The sequence below is a fragment of the Bubalus kerabau genome, chromosome 2 (assembly GCF_029407905.1).
Source record: "Bubalus kerabau isolate K-KA32 ecotype Philippines breed swamp buffalo chromosome 2, PCC_UOA_SB_1v2, whole genome shotgun sequence".
NCBI lineage: Eukaryota > Metazoa > Chordata > Mammalia > Artiodactyla > Bovidae > Bubalus > Bubalus kerabau.
Window position 1 is genome coordinate 78951423 of NC_073625.1, and position 20830 is coordinate 78972252.

The 20830-nt window shown below is 36.3% G+C and overlaps 1 long non-coding RNA gene across 1 annotated transcript in view; it reads right to left on the reverse strand.

Moving 5' to 3' along the window:
* Positions 1–11876, reverse strand: part of LOC129644772 (uncharacterized) — a 30597-nt gene extending 18721 nt beyond the window's left edge. Inside the window, exon 1 of the long non-coding RNA XR_008710979.1 lies at positions 11742–11876. This is a non-coding gene — a long non-coding RNA (uncharacterized LOC129644772). The remainder of the gene's footprint in view (positions 1–11741) is intronic.
* Positions 11877–20830: the final 8954 nt, after the last annotated feature.

Consider the following 20830-nt stretch of genomic DNA (forward strand, 5'->3'; position numbering starts at 1 on the left):
TTGTTTTCCTTGTCAAAGAACCAGCTTTTAGTTTTATTAATCTTTGCTATCATTGCTTCATTTCTTTTTCAGTTATTTCTGCTCTGGCCTTTATGATTTATTTTCTTTCTTTCTTCTTTTTTTTTTTTTTTTTTTTGCTACTAACTTTGGGTTTTTGTTGTTGTTCTACTTTCTCTAGTTGTTTCAGTTTAAGGTTAGGTTATTTGAGACTTCTTGTTTCTTGAAGTAGAATTGTATTCATCTTAGTGCTGCTTTTGCTACATCCCACTGGTTTGGGGTCATAGTGTTTTTGTTGTCTTTTTTTTTTTTTCCTAAGTGTCTTTGATTTCCTTTTTTACTTCTTCAGTGATTTCTTGATTATGTGGTAGCATGTTATTTAGCCTCCATATGTTTGTGCTTTTTTCACTTTTTTCCCCCTGTAATTCATTTCTAATCTCATAGTATTGTAGTCAAAAAAGATGCTTAATACAATTATAGCTTTATTAAATTTACCAAGGCTTGATTTGTGACCCAAAACATGATCCATGCCAGAGAATGGTCCATGTGCACTTGAGAAGACAGTGTATTCTGCTGATTTAAGATGGAATACCCTATAAATTTCAATTACGCCTATATGGCCTAATATGTCATGTATAGCTTGTGTTTCCTTTTAAATTTCTATTTGGATGATCTATCCATTGGTGTAAGTGAAGTATTATAGTCCCTCACTACTACTGTGTTACTGTTGATTTCTCCTATGTTGACTGTCTAAATATTTACAGTTGGTATATCTTATTCTTGGGTTGATTTCTTGTGGTTCTTGTGGTTGATTATGTAGTATTCTTCCTTTTCTCTTGTAATAGTCTTTATTTTAAAATGTATTTTTTTCTGATATGAGTATTGCTACTCCAACTTTCTTTTGATATCTGTTTTCATGGAATACCTTTTTCCAGCCCCTCACTTTCAGTCTGTATGGGTCCCTAGGTCTGAACTGGGTCTCTTGTCAACAGGATATATATATATGGGTCTTGTTGTGCATCCATTCAGCCAGTCTGTGTCATTTGGTGGAACCATGTAATCTATTTATATTTAAGGTAATTATCAATATGTATGATCCTATTACAATTTTGTTAATTGTTTTGTGTTTATTTTGTAGGATTTTTTCCTCTCTTGTGTTTCCCACCTGGAGACATTCCTGTAGCATTTGTTGTGAAGCTGTTTTGGTGGTGCTGAATTCTCATAGCTTTTGATTGTCTTTAGGGAATTTGGTTTCTCCATCAAGTCTGAATGAGATTCTTGTTGGATAGAGTAAGCTTGGTTGTAAGTTTTTCCCTTAAGAAACTTAAGGTGTTTGAGTTTTTAATTGGTAAAAAATTTCAAGTATGGTAAGATTTTAAATGTAACTAATAAAAAGGGAAATTAAGCAAGTAGGATTTATAATAGTAGTATATTATTTTCTAATCAAAATTTAATAACAGGTACAGAAAAACTAAAACTAAAAATTATTAAAAATAAACAGTAAGCAAATGACACAGAATAGCCAAAACAATATCAAAGGAGAACGAGTTTGGAGGCTGACAAAGCCCAGTTTCAAAACTTACAGTAAAGCTATAGTCATTAAGCCAATGTGGTATTGGTGAAAGAAGAGACAAATATATCAATGGAACAGAAAGCCCAGAATAAAACAGCATAAATCTAGTCCACTGGTCTTTGAGAATGGAACAACAGCAATACAAATGGAGAAAAAGAAATTGTCTCTTCAAAAAATGATGATTGAAACACTGAAAACTTTCATGCCAAAACCAAATGAATTTAGACATAAATCTTATACCTTTTACAAAAGTCAACTCAAAATACATCCTAGATGTAAATGTAAGGCTAAAGAACTCTTAAAGATAACATACAATCTATTTGACCTTTTACACAAGGGGTAATTTTTAGATAAACAGCAAAGGCAAGGATTCATGAAAGAAAGAATTGATAAATTGTACATCATTAAAATTAAAAACTACTGTATGAAATATACTGACTGAGAATGAAAATGAGAAAAGTCACAGATTGGGGGAAAATATTTGCAAAAGACACATCTGATATGTACTGTTATCTAAAATATATGAAGAACTCTTTTTTTTAAGATTTTTGTGTTTTTAATATAAAAACAAAAGATTAACAATTCTGATAATTATTACATGAGTTCTTTTTGTTGTTGTTGTTGTTCTTCAATTTTATTTTATTTTTAAACTTTACATAATTGTATTAGTTTTGCCAAATATCAAAAGGATCCGCCACAGGTATATGCATCACATGACTCAGGGAAACACTTTTTTTTAAAGTGATACCCCTTACATATCTATTAGACTAATCCAAATCCAGAACTGACAACACCAAATGTTAGCAATAGGAATGCTCAGTCATAACTGGAAGGGATGCAAAATGGGATAACCACTGTGATATCCCATATCCTCTGTGATTGGCAGGTTCCTACAAAACTAACATACATTTTTCTGTACAACACAGCAATTTCATTCCTTAGTATTTACACAAAGGAGCTGAAAATATCCACAAAAACCCTGCAAACTGATGTTCAGAGCAGCTTTATCCCATGTAGCTAATACTTGGAAGCAATCAATGTGCCCTTCAGTCAGTGAATAGATAAGAAAACTGTGGTACATCCAGTCAATGGAATATTATTCAGTGCTAAAAAGACGGGAACTATTAAGCTATGAAAAGACATGGAAGAAATTTAAATGCATATTAATAATAAGAGAAGCCAGTCTGAAAAGGCTACAGACTGTGTGATTCCAGCTATATAATATTCTGGTAAAATTAACTGTGGAGACAGTAAAAAGATCAGTGGTTATGGGGGAGAAAGGGACAGGAAGGCAGAATAAAAAGGATTTTTATGTCAGTGAAACTATTCTGTACGATACTATAATAGTAGATGCACACTACTGTTCAGTTCAGTTCAGTTCAGTCTCTCAGTCGTGTCCGACTCTTTGCAACCCCATGAATCGCAGCATGCCAGGCCTCCCTGTCCATCAACAACTCCCAGAGTTCACTCAGACTCAAGTCCATCGAGTCGGTGATGCCATCCAGCCATCTCATCCTCTGTCGTCCCCTTCTCCTCCTGCCCCCAATCCCTCCCAGCATCAGAGTCTTTTCCAATGAGTCAGCTCTACGCATGAGGTTGCCAAAGTACTGGAGTTTCAGCTTCAGCATCATTCCCTCCAAAGAAATCCCAGAGCTGATCTCCTTCAGAATGGACTGGTTAGATCTCCTTGCAGTCCAAGGGACTCTCAAGAGTCTTCTCCAACACCACAGTTCAAGAGCATCAATTCTTCGGTGCTCAGCCTTCTTAACAGTCCAACTCTCACATCCATACATGACCACAGGAAAAACCATAGCCTTGACTAGACGGACCTTTGTTGGCAAAGTAATATCTCTGCTTTTGAATATGCTATCTAGGTTGGTCATAACTTTTCTTCCAAGGAGTAAGCGTCTTTTAATTTCATGGCTGCAGTCACCATTTGTAGTGATTTTGGAGCCCCAAAAAATAAAGTCTAACACTGTTTCCACTGTTTCCTCAAACTCATAGAATATGTAATGTCAAGAATAAACCCTAATGTAAACTATGGATTTTAGGTAAAAATGAAATTCCAACATGGATTCATCAAATATAACAAATGTAAGACTCTGGAGGGCAGATTGTTAGTGGGGGAGATGATTGGGCAACCTGAACTGAGGGGACAAGGAGTATATGGAAACTCTGTATTTTCCACTCATTTTTCTTGGAATCTAAAACTATTGTAAAAATCTATTAAAAATTAAAATAAATAAATGGCTAAAAAAGGAGAAAGCACAGAAAAAGCAGAATAAAGAGAAAGTTATAGGTTGGATTATATTTAAAAATCTAAATGGTTAAGACATCAAAATAAATATACAAAAACAGATTATCAGTTGACAGATAATATAAGAATAGAATAAAAATGGAAAATCAAATAATTTTTTAAAGAGACACACTAACATTTAAGGATAATAATAATAAATAAATGGTAAAGCATTGAAAACCTTAGGGGATAAAGGCTAAATGTTAAATCATCAGGATGTGCTGAAAAGAAATAGCATCTGGCAGACAGAGCACCTGAAGAACCATGGACAGAGATCTGTAACATTGTAAGTGAAGAGGAACTAAAAAGCCTCTTGATGAAAGTGAAAGAGGAGAGTGAAAAATTGGCTTAAAGCTCAACATTCAGAAAGTGAAGATCATGGCATCCAGTCCCATCACTTCATGGGAAATAGATGGGGAAACAGTGGAAACAGTGTCAGACTTTATTTTTCTGGGCTCCAAAATCACTACAGATGGTGACTGCAGCCATGAAATTAAAAGACGCTTGTTCCTTGGAAGGAAAGTTATGACCAACCTAGATAGCATATTCAAAAGCAGAGACATTACTTTGCCAACAAAGGTCCATCTAGCCAAGGCTATGGTTTCTCCTGTGGTCATGTATGGATGTGAGAGTTGGACTGTGAAGAAGGCTAAGCACCAAAGAATTGATGCTCTTGAACTGTGGTGTTGGAGAAGACCCTTGAGAGTCCCTTGGACTGCAAGGAGATCTAACCAGTCCATTCTGAAGGAGATCAGCCCTGGGATTTCTTTGGAGGGAATGATGCTAAAGCTGAAACTCCAGTACTTTGGCCACCTCATGCGAAGAGTTGACTCATTGGAAAAGACTCTGATGCTGGGAGGGATTGGGGGCAGGAGGAGAAGGGGACGCCAGAGGATGAGATGGCTGGATGGCATCACTGACTTGATGGAGGTGAGTCTCAGTGAACTCTGGGAGTTGGTAATGGACAGGCAGGCCTGGCATGCTGCGATTCATGGGGTCACAAAGAGTTGGACACGACTGAGCAACTGATCTGATGGGAGAAATATTAATAACCTCAGATATGCAGATGACACCACCCTTATGGCAGAAAGTGAAGAAGAACTAAAGAGCCTCTTGATGAAAGTGAAAGAGGAGAGTGAAAAAGTTGGCTTAAAGCTCAACATTCGAAAACTAAAATCATGGCATCTGGTCCCATCACTTCACGGGAAATAAATGGGGAAACAGTGGAAACAGTGTCAGACTTTATTTTTGGGGGCTCCAAAATCACTACAGATGGTGACTGCAGCCATGAAACTAAAAGACACTTGCTCCTTGGAAGGAAAGTTATGACCAACCTACATAGCATATTGAAAAGCAGAGACATTACTTTGCCAACAAAGGTCCATCTAGTCAAGGCTATGGTTTTTCCAGTGGTCATGTATGGATGTGAGAGTTGGACTGTGAAGAAAGCTGAGCACTGAAGAACTGATGCTCTTGAACTGTGGTGTTGGAGAAGACTCTTGAGAATCCCTTGGACTGCAAGGAGATCCAACCAGTCCGTTCTAAAGGAGACCAGTCCTGGGTGTTCATTGGAAGGACTGATCCTGAAGCTGAAACTCTAATACTTTGGCTACCTCATGCAAAGAGTTGACTCATTAGAAAAGACTTATGCTGGGAGGGATTGGGGGCAGGAGGAGATGGGGATGACAGAGGATGAGATAGCTGGATGTCATCACCAACCCAATAGACATGAGTTTGGGTAAACTCCGGGAGTTGGTGATGGAGAGGGAGGCCTGGTGTGCTGAGATTCATGGGGTCGCAAAGAGTCGGACATGACTGAGCGACTGAACTGAACTGAACTGAATAGGAGTTGGTGAACAAAACCATCCCCAAGGAAAATAAATGCAAGAAGGCAAAATGGTTTTTTGAGGAGGCTTAGAAATAGCTGAGAAAAAAGAGAACTGAAAGGTAAAGGAGAAAGCGAAAGATAGACATACGCAACTGAATTAAAAGTTATAGAGAACAGCAAGGAGAAATAAGAAAGCCTTCTTATGTAATACTCATTTATTATTTCTCAGCTTTCCAATATAAGGAGTTTGGGTACTGCTTATCTGGGTACTGTTTCAGATCTAATAAGCCTGCAGCCTGGGTGTCATCTGGGGAAGTGATCTCACCGGAATACTGTGGGATTCTTCTGAACTTACATAGTTCGTACAGTTTCTTTGTAGCTATAGAATTTATTGCAGGCAGCTTCCTCAAAGATTAAAAATAAAGAGTGAGGGTTTATTTTTTCAAGTCTTCCACCTCTGGCCCCTCTATTAAAGGGCTTAACTGATTAGGTCAAGCCTACTCAGGGAAATCTTCCTTTTAACTCAGAGTAAATGGATTAGAGGCAGAGTTTGGTGCCTCAGATAGTAAAGAATCTGCCTTCAATGCAGGAGACCTGGGTTCCATCACTGGATCAGGAAGACCCCCTGAAGAAGGGAATGAAAATCCACTCCAGTATTTTTGCCTGGAAAATACCATAGATTTCTCTGAGCCTGCTGTACTATAGTCCACAGGGTTGCAAAGAGTCAAATATGACTGAGCAACTAAGTTTAACTTTCAACTGATAAGGGACCTTAATTACATCTTCAAAATAATCTCATCTTTGCCACAGTATATCATATGTCTCATGGAAGAATTTTACAAAAGTTTTAAGGAACAAATCATTTCCATTTTATGAAAATATTTGTATGATTATAACAGTAGTTTAGAAAATCTATTGATGTATCTCAGTAGAAAAACATGATCGATCATCTCAAAAAATACAATAAAATGTCAGTTAATAGGTAATACTCATTTGAATCAATGCAGGTCCAGTTTATTGAATACTTTGAAAAGTTGATTCTATGTTTTCCTCTAGAGGTGGAAAAATTCAAGAATTGCTAAGTCACTCTTGAAGAAAATAAGTTAAGTATATGTGTTGGGGTAATAGAGAGAGTTGATCTACCTGATATCAAAACTAAATACATTATAAAGCTATAGGGATTAAAATGAATAAACAGTCCAGACACAAATTCATGCATATATGGAAATTACAAATATGACCAAAGTAGCATTTCAATGCACTGGGTAAAGACTGGAAAATTCAATAAGTAGAATTAAGATATTTTATTATTGACATGAATACAGTAGACTGACTAACTCAACACCTGTCCTTATTTCCTCATAGTGTACCTCTCGGTACCATAGCAACTAGAAAACTAAAATACCAAATCTCATGAACTATTGCAGCTAGGGTTTTGATATGGCTCATCTTTATCAAACAGTTGGTTTATGTTTTAAATTCAGAGATTTAAATTCAGAACCAAATGAAGTACAGAGGGAAAAAATTGCATTCAAGGCATTGAATGTGCTACTATATTTGTGGATATACAGGCTGCTCATGGTTAGCGGCCTAATTCCTAAAGTATAGCTAGGGTGGTACTGTCCTGGAACCAACAGTTATCACAGAAGCTTCTTATTCTATTACTTCCTGATTGTAACAGAGATGGCTATTTCCTCAGTTAGCCATTTGCACATTTATGTGTTGATTTGTTGATAGTATAGCCCAGCTTAGAGCCTACCCCTCCAACTCAATCAAGATTTTGGATGCACATAATTGTATTAAATCTCTTTTTTCTTAACATAGTATACTGACAAAGAAATTATTATTTATGCAATTTTGTAAATATGACCATATGCAGGTAGATCCCTACCTCATGACATACTAATGAAATTCCATAGAAATGAATAACTTAAATATTAAAGGTAAAAATTGTATACACCTTGGAAAGACATATAGGATAGAGCCTTTATATCCTCAAGATGCAGTCTCTTTTTAAAGAAAACCAAGTATTAACCATAAGAGAAAAGACTGATGAATTTAACTACATTTAAACGAGCAATTTCAGTTCATTAAAACATATAGCAACAGATGCACTTTTAGAGTAAAATGTAAAACAAAACTAGGAGAAAATATTTGAAAAATATATAAGTAAAAAGTTATCTAGATTCCACTTAAAAAAGCCTTTTGAAATATGAGTAAAAGGCATTTCATAGAAAACCCAAATGGGCAATATACATATGAAAATATGTCAAACTCATTTAGCAATTAATGAAATGTTAATTAAAATCGCAGTGAGGTACCATTTTACACACAGTATATGGCCCAAATCTGACAACATTATTTGTTGGCAAGGGTATAAAACAAAGGAAACACTCAAATACTATTAGTTGCATAAAATGTTGGGAGGAAAGATTAGAAAGACCAAATGAAAGAAAAAATGTATTGAGAACCACAGTGTGAGAACCAAGTGTATATGCATTGGGGATTATGAAAATCGGTTGGTGGAAGAGGGCTTATTAACAAGGGAAAATTGCATCAATGAATGGCTTCCAAACTGTATACAATTAGCATGCCCTCAGGTACTGGATGAAACCAATTGATATATTTTGTAAGAATAATTAAAATTCAGGTATTCGGGATGAGAAAAGAAAAAGGAAAGTGAAGTTGAGCACAGATGCTTTTATAATGTTGCATTATGGAAAACGAAGGAAGCTAAAGTGAAAGAGATAATCATGCCTCCCAATCACATTGCCAAACAAAAGGGTTGGAGAGAATTGACCTTTTAGCAGGAGTTGGAGTCATCGGCATTCTGAAATATTCTGATAAGAAGTCATGTTAAGTGGAGGAGCTATTTCAGAATATGAAGGGTTTGACCCATTTATGTATAACTTGGGGAGAGGTGTCACGTAGAGCAATAAAGTTGGCTAAAGCTTTATCTAACTGGAAAAGACCCTGATGCTGGGAAAGATTGAAGGCAGGAGGAGAAGGGGATGACAGAGGATGAGATGGTTGGATCGCATCACCAACTCGATGGACATGAGTTTGAGCAAGCTCCAGGAGTTGGTGATAGACAGGGAAGCCTGGTGTGCTGCAGTCCATGGGGTCATAAAGAATTGGACATGACTGTGGGACTAAACTGAACTGAAAGCTATTTCTGTCTTCCATGTCCTATTCTACATCTTTACACATGTATGAGTATGAAATTTAAATTGGGTAATTTTGGTGATTCTACTAATGATCCAGTCCTATCACTTCATGGTAAATAGATGAGGAAACAATGAAAAGAGTGATAGATTTTATTTTCTTGGGCTACAAAATCACTGCAGATGGTGACTGCTGCCATGAAATTAAAAGACACTTGCTTCTTGGAAGAAAAGCTTTGACAGACCTAGACAATGTATTAAAAAGCAGAGGCATTACTTTGCCAACAAATGTCCATCTAGTCAAAGCTATGGTTTTCCCAGTAGTCATGTATGGATGTGAGAGTTGGACTGTGAAGAAAGTTGAGTGCCGAAGAATTGATGCTTTTGAACTGTGGTGTTGGAGAAGACTCTTGAGAGTCCCTTGAACATTAAGGAGATAAAATCAGTCAATTCTCAAGGAAATCAGTCCTGAATATTCACTGGAAGAACTGATACTGAAGCTGAAGCTCCAATACTTTGGCCACCTGATGCGAAGTACTGACTCATTGGAAAAGACCCTGATGCTGGGAAAGACCAAAGGTAGGAGGAGAAGGGGACAACAGATGATGAGACAGCAGCAAAGTAGAAAAGGTATGGCAATTGATAAATGGCAACAGCCTCTACTGGAGTCAGCTTCTTGCTTTACACTGATGAATCTGCTTACTTCCCAAATTAAGTTCACTTTAAGAAGACAGTATCTCAAGGATGATGGTGGTTTAGTCGCTAAGTCATGTCTGACTCTTGACTTCTTGGACTATAGCCTGCAGAGCTCCTCTGTCCATGGGATTTTCCAGGCAAGAATACTGGAGTGGATTGCCATTTCCTTCTCCAGGGTATCTTCCTGACCCAGGAATTGAACCTGGGTCTCCTGCATGACAGGCAGATTCTTTACTGACTGAGCTATGAGGGATGGTTGATCACAATTTCTGGGAAAACTTATCAGAAAATGAGTGGTGGGGCAAGCTATACCTCTTGATGCTGCAGTTTGCTGAGAGGCTTTAACTGATTCTCATCATCTTCCTCTCTACCTCTCATTTCTGAGTGCCCTCTCTTTCAGGTAGTATTTCTGGTCTGAGAGGGCAGGCTAAGTTGACCCAGATCTCTACTTTGAGGCATCAGAACAAGAATTTAAATAACATTTAAACACTTTGTAGGATACAGTAAAAATGGCACTTGAAAACAACTCAGAATTGGCCAGAGATGATCATGTAGACTCGGTGTATCTGCTGTAAGACAGACCTGGGTCAGGATTCATTCATTAGCCCATTCTCGTGCCATTGATACTCTAAGAGGTGTGCCACGATGATATTATGATTCTGTCTTTGATATAAATTCAAAGTCTGCATTTGAAAGCCTTTGAAAAGTCTAAGCTTTCTCTTTTCTGTGGAGAATGATTACCTGAATAAAAGCACATAGTCCACTTTGAAAAGCAGTTGGGTGATTCCTTACCATGCAAACTACTCCACCCTCAAGGCGACCTCAGTCATTCCATTAACTAATGAATGCCAGGGGGGAAAACTTGCTTAATGCTGGAATCTGGGAAAAAGATAATGACCCTTCCATAGGGGCTGGCTGACCCTAAGCCTTCTATTCATCCATTCTTGAAGCCTTTAATTATATATATTGGACAGTACCCTTGTGGACTGTACATTTTTTCGCTAAGGGCAGTGAGCCTGATACAGCAAATAAAAACAGAACACTAGTTAAATTTGAATTTCAGATAAATAGTGAAGATGCTTTTAGTATAAATATGTTCCTTGTAATATTTGGGACATACTTATACTAAAAATTTAAGTGTTTTTTTTAATCTGAAATTTAAATTGTACTGCAATTTCTGTATTTTATCTGACAGTTCTCTAGGAAAACCATAATTTGTTGGTAATTGTTACATATCCCCACCTGTTATATGACCCTGGCTGACATTTAGAAATTGATGACCATTAGGATGATTATGCCTTATCTTACTTCTAATTGTTAAGTATTGCCACCTGGCCTTTCTTATTTGGGGTGTCAATGATTACAGTTATTAGCCAGAATCTCCTACCATAAAACCCAGCTTCCAGAGCCTCTCATTGTCATTGTTGTCTCCCTTGACTTGAATATCCCTTCCTGCCTTGACAAATGGATGGTCTTTCCAAGAAATTTAGGCAGAAGACATAGCTCTTCTGGTCTTACATGATTAATTCACTTTAATATGCCTACATTTCTGAGTAGTTTTACCTCTTCCTCTATCATCTTTCAGGTAGATCTGGAATTTCTACTTCATATAATGTTGGCCATTGAAGGAAAAGGAAGATGGGGAGGGAGCTGCTACCTTCTAACATGAGGTGGTGGGTCACATCTAGAAGCCCAGAGTGTCAAGGTAATCAGGGTGTTCTCAAGGGCATTTATTCAGATAATCCTCATATTTTCACTCTCAGTCCTACTTCTTTCCTATCAGCCATAGGAGACTTGCTGGAGCTGTATATTCAACACTTTGTGGAATTTTACTGTTCTTAAGTGTAGTTCCTAAGACTACTCCTCAGTATGATCCATCCTCCAGCTATAGATTAACTTTTCTTTAAATGCTGCCTTTGAGGCTCTCTGATTTTCATTTTTTTGTATTAAATTGGTGAATACTGAGCATATTCTCTCTTGAAAGCATCGCTGGTGCTCAGCAATACCTATGTAGTTTGGCTGTCCTTTTTATGAATATCTTCCCTGTTCTTTTCCAGTGCCAGAGTTATTACTGTTACATGAACTAGTACATCTTCTTCCCCTCCAATCCTTTCCCAATTCACTAGGGGTAAATGTCTTAACCACCAACTATTATAGAATGCTAAGAACAATTAATATTCCACATACCTTCAGTGACAGTTTGCTCATTGTCAGGTAGCTAGCTGGTAAGCCAATTTTAGAATCAACTCCTTAGTGTTCTTCCCAGGACCACTGCTGCTACCGAAGGCACCACAAAAGCAGAGCCAGAGTCAGGGATTCAGGTGTATGAGATTAATTAAGGCAGCTTCTTTCAGGAAAGCATATGAATGAGGCAAGTAAAATAGAGAAAGGGAAGGAGCTAAGAAAGAGAATAGTCCAACACAAATTCTAGCTTTCTTCTGCTTTGTAAGCATGCTTTGAAACATAAATCACATTGTAGAGTCATCTTCTTGTGTCAGGGAAAATAGACCCATAGTGCCCCAAATCTGTGAGTCACTTGAATGCCCTGTGGTAAGCAGTGTATCATCTGTTCCAAGTGGAAGCTTTTAATGCAGACTCACTTGATGAGTGTACCAGCTGGTAAAATGGGTACAGACAGGACATCATCTGCAGCTACTGTGGTTGCTTTATACAGTAAATTATAATTACATTTATACTTTATATTTTGAATGATTATCCTTATATCCTTATTATCCTTATATCCTTGGTATAACATTATACCAAATATGCTTACTATATCTACTTTTGCATAATGTTTTTCCTCTCTGTAAATATTTTTTAATCTAAGCACCAACTCTGCTTATCTTGTCCTCTAGATTGCACAAAATATTTTTATTTCACCTACTAGTGGAGGGGAAGCTGATGCACTGGTTCACGCAACAGCAATAACTCAGCAATATCTTAGGTTGATAATATATAGCTGCTTACTTTCCAGCTGCTTCCTTTGTTCAAGAGGACAGAGTTTGGCTCTGATTAAGCTCTATCTCATCTAATATTTTTCATGAGGTCTGTTTAAACTTTTGTTTTCTGTGTTATGCTTTAGACCAGTTATTTATTCATTTTTATTATTCTGCTGTCAGTGGCATATTTTCTGTTGACTACGTTCCTGATCCTTGATTACTAGTCTTTATCTATAGGTTATTCATATGAGTCTAATCTAATTGCTTTCTCCAACTCTAACATAAATAATAAACACTCTCTGCCAACTCTTTTTAACTAAGAAGAGAACATAGGCTATAGAATAAGTGAAACAAACATTCTTTATACTTTGTTCTTCATGAATCATTATTCTTCTGGGAAATAGCCTATTGTATGTCAGAACTATATTCACTGTAGAAGCACAATATGCACATATTTTGTTAGAACACCCTGGGTTTTTAGGAACCAGAGTAAATGCTAAGATTTACATAAAAAATTCAGACTGAGAGACAACATCCATGAAGGAAATCTTTTACATTGCAAATGATAATAGTAATCAGTAAAGGGAATGTTAAGATAACTGATTTACTTCTGTTTGGGTTTAATTTTGGTTCAATTATGACAGTTGTTTTCATTGATATATGTCTTCATAATGTGTTTTTAAAGTCAGTAATAATATTACTTAGCATAGTTGACTATAATAAAAAAGAAATCCAGTTTTATTTGGAGAAGGAAATGGCAACCCACTCCATATTCTTGCCTGGAAAATCGTATGAACAAAGGAGCATGGAGAGCTACAGTCCATGGGGTCCCAACTGTTGAACACGACTTGGTGACTAAACAACAATCATCAGTTATTTAAAGTTACATAAATGGTGTAATATCACACATTGTAGTTTAATATTCTAATTATATAGTATATTCAACTGAGTAACCATTTTTATCCAAATAATTTGCCTTTTTATGTTGAAAATGCAAAGCTGCCTTAAAAATATTGATCTTTTCATCTATTTTTCATTGTCAATTCTCTCTTTATCTTTCTAATTGTGAATTTAATGCCATATCATAGTTATGAAAATACTCATTAGAAAATAAACTATGTAGAATAAATGTCTTTTGTGCCCCAACCATCTGGGATATATTTATAAGCATTTATCAAAGCCATACCTGTGCATATTAAGTGTAAGTAAATCCTTAAGATGTTAAATATCTCAAATAATATAAAAAGATGTATTGACCCAAATGAACAGACAAAATGAAGAGTTTATTTTCTCACAGTCTGTTATATTGCTAAATGAAAAATTCTAAATTTTAATAAGGTTAAATCAGAACAAATTCTGTTAATACATCAAATGAAAATTTCTCCATAATAATGAGAACTTTTAAATTAAAAAAAAATTGTTCAAATTAGCCGTATGATTTTAAGAATTAATATCTCCAGGGCAACTAGGTAGTTTATTCAAGGGAACCTATCATACGTGATTCAAGACTATTGCACAATTCCCTGCAAATACACTGAGAATTATTAAAGATCTGAGGTCATATTGCAAATGTCCTACTTAGACTAAAAGTAAGTACATTACCCACTGGAGAGGATATGTATGGCACAAGAGCCAAAAGGAAGAAGATACATCGTAAGTATAATTACTTAGATTTTTAAAAAAGAAAAGTTTAACCTGTGGCAGATTCATTTTGATATATGGCAAAACCAATACAATATTGTAAAGTTAAATAAAATAAAATTAGAAAAAAATTTTTTTAAAGTTTAGATAAAAGCAACCATTATTAGTTTTATTTTCCTTGGGTAAAAGCCACAATAAAAGTCATCAAGAACTGGTTACAAGGGGGTTACTGGTCAAGGGAACAGAAACAGCAGGAGATTAAAAATGAAAAGGCTTTCTTGAATAACCATCATTCATTGTCACTAACAGGGAACCACAGAGATTTTAAGTCAGTGCTTAGTTATCATCCATTGAGGCTATCAGTTAAATGAAGCCAACATATGTTCAGTTAGGTGACCAGCAAGAACAGAGATGAATCACTTTTTGTGAATCCTTATGTTTAAATTGTATTGTTGTTCACTTCCACCCCCTCTTTAAAAAACAAAAAAGAAAAGAAAAATAGCATATAGATATTACTAAGGCCTCTCTCAGAAACTTGAAGGGACTTTTGTTAGTGAGCCTCCCTGATGGTTAAGTCCATTAGTATTACAGTAAAATCACATCTGAGTGATGAATATCTCTTTACCCAGATTTTGCCCAGGTCCCACCATATCATGAAACTCCAAATAAGGATCTAGGACACACATAAAATTTTCTCTTTGCTAATAAATAAAAAGGGAGCAATGAAACCACAGAACAGTGATGGTGATGAGAAGGTAGCTGTACCCATTCAAGAAAGAACCAACTAGACACCTCTCACTTTGACCCTAAGTCAGAATAGTGCTGAAATAAGCAACCTTTTTTTTTTGAGTAAAGTGTCTTCTGGGCCCACAGAAGAAAAAAAAGAACAAAATCAGAAAGATGGGGGAAGTGAACCATTCAACTATATGTGTGAACAGTAATTGTATTTGTTGTTTTATTAGCTAAAAAAGAAATGTAAAATGGCTTTCTTATTTAAATATGTGAGATTATATTGAAATTTTCTTATGTAACTGTATTCTATGCAATCAGTAAACCAAAGGAATCATTAATTGGTTAAATTAATAAGAATTGCAAAGAATGTTCATTGGAAGGACTGATGATGAAGCTCCAATACTTTGGCCACCTGTTGTGAAGTATTAACTCATTGGAAAAGACCCTGACGCTGGGAAAGACTGAAGGCAGGAGGAGAAGGGAATGACAGAGGAGGAGATGTTTAGATGGCATCACTGACTCTATGGACATGAGTTTGAGCAAGCTCTGGGAGTTGATAATGGACAGGGAAGCATGGCATGCTGCAGTCCATGGGATTGCAAAAAGTCGGACATGACTGAGCAGTTGAACTGAACTGAGAATTTCAGAGCTGGGTATTATCCTAGAGATTTCCAAAATCAACTCATGTGTTGCCTAGTTGAGGAAACTGGCATCTAGAGATGTTTAGTGACTGAATAAAAGTTTCACAGCCAGTGAGAAGCCAAATTAGGATTAGAGCTCAGGTCTTCACTGCAAAACAAGTTACCTGTATAGATTACAAAATGTAAATTCTAACTGAAGACACCTTTCCTGTGATTCCTAAGCTCTCTCCCTTCTCAACTTCTAATAAAATTTAAACATATGAACAGAAATTGACCACAGGAAAAGACAGGATAAATTGAAAGAAAAGCTAAATTAGAGTCAGCTCTGCTAAGTGACAATGAAGAAGACAGACATACAATTACTAAATGTTAGTTAACTTACCTAAACAGTCAAAGCAAACATTGTTCCTTGTAGGTATCCCAAAGCTCTTATAAGAGTTAAATTAAATAGCAGTGAAAATAATTTTTAAACTATGAAGCTAATTCTAGAATTGTAGAAAATTTATGAGAAATGATATACAGGCACTTAGCAGTCATACAATTGAAGCATCTTCACTTTGTTTTTTATTTGCCTGAACTCAATGAACTGCCCTCTTTTATTATATAAAAACAAATTCACAGTAAGAAAACAATCTGATTTTAAAAATTAACCAAAAACCTTGACAGATACTTCACCAAAGAAGATACACAGATGGCAAATAAGCATATGAAAATGTGTTCCATATCATACATCATCAGGGAAATACAAATTAAAACAACAATGAAACACAACTACACAAAATCTATTAGAGTGGCCAAAATCTGGAACACTGTCAATACCAAATGTTGGTAAGGATATGAAGCAGCAAGAATTAGAATATTTTGCTGGTGGGAAGGCAAAACAATACAGCCACTTAGAAAGACAGTTTGGTGGCTTCTTACAAAACTAAATATACTCTTACCATCCCATCCTTCATTTATGCTTTTCAGTATTTTCCCAGAGGAGTGGAAAATATAAAAATCTGCCCACAGATGTTTGTAGCAACTTTATTCATAATTGACAAAACTTGGAAGGAACCAAGATGTCCTTTAGTACTTGAATAGATAAATAAACTGTGGTAAATCCAAACAATGTAACATTCATTTCAGTTCAATTCAGTCTCTCTGTCCTGTCCGGCTCTTTGCGACCCCATGAATCGCAGCACACCAGGCCTCCCTGTCCATCACCATCTCCCGGAGTTCACTCAAACTCACGTCTATCGAGTCGGTGATGCCATCCAGCCATCTCATCCTCTGTCGTCCCCTTCTCCTCCTACCCCTAATCCCTCCCAGCATCAGAGTCTTTTCCAATGAGTCAACTCTTCACATGAGGTGGCCAAAGTACTGGAGGTTCAGATTTAGCATCATTCCTTCCAAAGAAATCCCAGGGCTGATCTCCTTCAGAATGGACTGGTTGGATCTCCTTGCAGTCCAAGGGACTCTCAAGAGTCTTCTCCAACACCACAGTTCAAAAGCATCAATTCTTCGGCACTCAGCTTTCTTCACAGTCCAACTCTCACATCCATACATGACCACTGGAAAAACCATAGCCTTGACTAGATGGACCTTTGTAGGCAACGTCTCTGCTTTTCAATATGCTATGTAGGTTGGTCATAACTTTCCTTCCAAGGAGTAAGCGTCTTTTAATTTCATGGCTGCAATCACCATCTGCAGTGATTTTGGAGCCCAAAAAAATAAAGTCTGACACTGTTTCCACTGTTTCCCCATCTATGTGCCATGAAGTGATGGGACCAGATGCCATGATCTTCATTTTCTGAATGTTGAGCTTTTAGCCAACTTTTTCACTCTCCTCTTTCACTTTCATCAAGAAACTTTTTAGTTCCTCTTCACTTTCTGCCATAAGGGTGGTGTCATCTGCATATCTGAGGTTACTGATATTTCTCCTGGTAATCTTGATTCCAGCTTGTGCTTCTTCCAGCCCAGTGTTTCTCATGATTTACTCTGCATACAAGTTAAATAAGCAGGGTGACAATATACAGCCTTGATGTACTCCTTTTCCTATTTGGAACCAGTCTTTTGTTCCATGTCCAGTTTTAACTGTTGCTTCCTGACCTGCATACAGGTTTCTCAAGAGGCAGGTCAGGTGGTCTGGTATTCCCATCTCTTTCAGAATTGTCCACAGTTTATTGTGATCCACACAGTCAAAGGCTTTGGCATAGTCAATAAAGCAAAAGTAGATGTTTTTCTGGAACTCTCTTGCTTTTTCAATGATCCAGTGGATGTTGGCAATTTGATCTCTGGTTCCTCTGCTTTTTTTAAAACTCACTTGAACATCTGGAAGTTCACAGTTCACATATTGCTGAATCCTGGCTTGGAGAATTTTGAGCATTACTTTACTAGCATGTGAGATGAGTGCAATTGTGTGGTAGTTTGAGCATTCTTTGGCATTGCCTTTCTTTGGGACTGGAATGAAAACTGACCTTTTCCAGTCCTGTGGCCACTGCTGAGTTTTCCAAATTACTTCGGCACTAAATTAAAATGAGCTATCAGGCCATGAAAAGACATGGAGGAACTTTCAGTTTATATTAGTAAGTGAAAGAAACTAATCAAATAAGGCTATATGATTACAACTATGTGACATTCTGAAAAAGGCAAAACTTTACAAGTATATATATAAGTTGCCAAGAGTGGAAGAAAGTAGAACAGATAAATACAGGGAGAATGCAGGAGTTTTATGGGAATAAAATATTATACTTATGGACATATATCACATTTGTCCAAATCTATAGACTGTACCATGTTACGAGGAAACCCTAAGCAAAACTATAGACTTTAGGTGTTACAATGTGTCAAGGAAGGTCTTTGGTTTTATATATATATATATGAATATATAATTCTCATGTTCTCATGAGTGATGTTGATAATGGGGAAACTACATATGTGCTTGAGCAAATGATATATGGAAACATCTGTACCTCTCTCTCAATTTTGTTATAAACCTATTCTGCCCTGAAAAAGTAAAATCTTAAACAATTCAAAACATATTATTTTCTTTCAATTAACTATTGATTACAATCCAAAATAAAATTTAAATGAGTTTGCAACAGCAATATATATATAGTTCTTACTCTAATTCTCCTCAGTAGCTCTTTCAAATCTTATTCCTTTTCTCCTCCCAATCTCTCTCAGTGAATGACCTCAACATGTAATACATTTAATAAAAATAATGTATAAAATCAGCATTCCAGTTTGTGTCACCCGTGTGAATTTCTTTACATTTTTATCTACCCTTTCCTCCCTCTATTTGTTTATAGATGGATAAAGGAATTCTTCCTCCTTTCTAAGATCCATCCTTCTACTTCTTCAGAAAATTATATATCTCTCCTGTCCTACAAAGTCATCTTCTGGGGGAAAAAAAGATTCTGTTTACTCATTGTCTCCACTTCTCAACTGCCCATTTGTACCTCAACTACTTTAATCTATCTACAATCCCCATAACTTTACTAAGTAACTCCCTCCATTGTGACCAATCCTTGTGGTAATCTATGGACTGTCATCAGTCCTTATTGTATCTGACCTCTACCATAATTGCTTCCTTTTCTTAGAACATTTTCTCCTTTATGACCACTCCTCCACAGTAATTTTTAATCTACCTTTCCCATGATTCCATTTTAATTTTTTTTTTCCTCATTCTAGTCATGCTTTCTAGACTTTCTCACCCTCCTCCAGTTTTTCCAGTGCCTGAATGTCTCTCAAACCTGGATCTCCCTCCTAGAAATGATTGAATGTTAAAACATGATCTATATCTCAATTATCTTTTGAAATATATTTTGACTCTTCTACTAGCATCTCAGACTCAGAATTTCCAAAAATGAAGACTTCATTGTTTCAAGCCTATTCTTCGCTTTGTTCCTTGCCTTGAATAATAACATAGATTTCCACCAAATTACCAAAGACAAAAATCTTCATATCATCCCTTCCTCTTTTCCTCTCCCATTTTCCCCATATCCATTCAATCACAAATACCTTGAATTTTACATAGAAATACATTTTATTATTATTGTTTCTCTATCTACACTATAGCCAAACAATAATTGACACCAAATATATCTCACCTGAATAATTGAAGCTACTTCCTAACTTACTACTTCCCTCTCCTGACTTAACCTTCCTCTAGTCAATTCTACATGTGCCAGACTGAATTATATTTTTTTCCCTAGAGATGAGAGAATTTATTACTTGTAAACATGTAAGGGGAACACTTACTAAATTAAAATGGTGAGATATGACTTTGCTTTCCCAAAGCCATATCTCCATGAATTATATTTCAAACATGGAAACCTAATATTATTTTTTTCTCTAAGTCCAAAATTTATCAATAAATTCCCATGCCTTTTTGTGTCATCTTAAACTTCTTAATTGGTCCTCAAGATTCCTCATCAACTGGCTTCTGAGACTTTCTCCAACAGAAACAATCTTTCCCTTACATAAGAGCATGCCTTTTACTTGTCTTTAAAGTTGTAATTTGCCCAAAAAACTCTTCATAAATCTTCTTGGTCCATTCCTTATTTCCAGCATACTAATTCCAATTCTTCATTCAATTTATACATCTTTTTTAAAGGATGGCTTTTTTTATTTTTTAAATGTTTTCCAAAGTGCCATCTGGACCAAATTCTACATTCTTCAGTAAAACACCTTGCATAGAGCCTTTTATTTGCCCTATATGATTGTCTAATTCATTATTAGAATATTAGTAGGATGCATTAATGTCTCTTCAGCATTAGTGGTTGGGATATAGATTTGGATTACTCTGATAATGAATGGTTTGCCTTGGAAACAAACAGAGATCACTCTGTCATTTTTGAGATTGCACCCAAGTACTGCCGTTCATACTTTCATTGGCTATGAAGGCTACTCAACTTCTTTTAAGGGATTCTTGCCCACAGTAGTAGATATAATGGTCATCTAATTAAATTTTCCCATTCCAGCCCATTTTAGTTCACTGATTCATAAAAGGTTGATGCTCGTTCTTGTCTTCTCCTGTTTGACCACTTCCAATTTATTTTGACTCATGGACCTAACATTCTAGTTTTCTATAAAATATTGTTCTTCACAGCATCAGACTTTACTTCCATCACCAGTCATATCCACAGCTGGGCTTTGTTCTTGCTTTGGCTCAGCCTCTTCATAGTTTATGGAGCTATTTCTCCACTCTTTTCCAGTAGTATATTGGGCACCTACCGACCTGGGGAGTTCATCTTTCATTTCATGTCTTTTTGCCTTTTCATAGTGTTTATGGTGTCCTCAAGGCACAAATACTGAAGTGGTTTGCCATTCTCTTTTC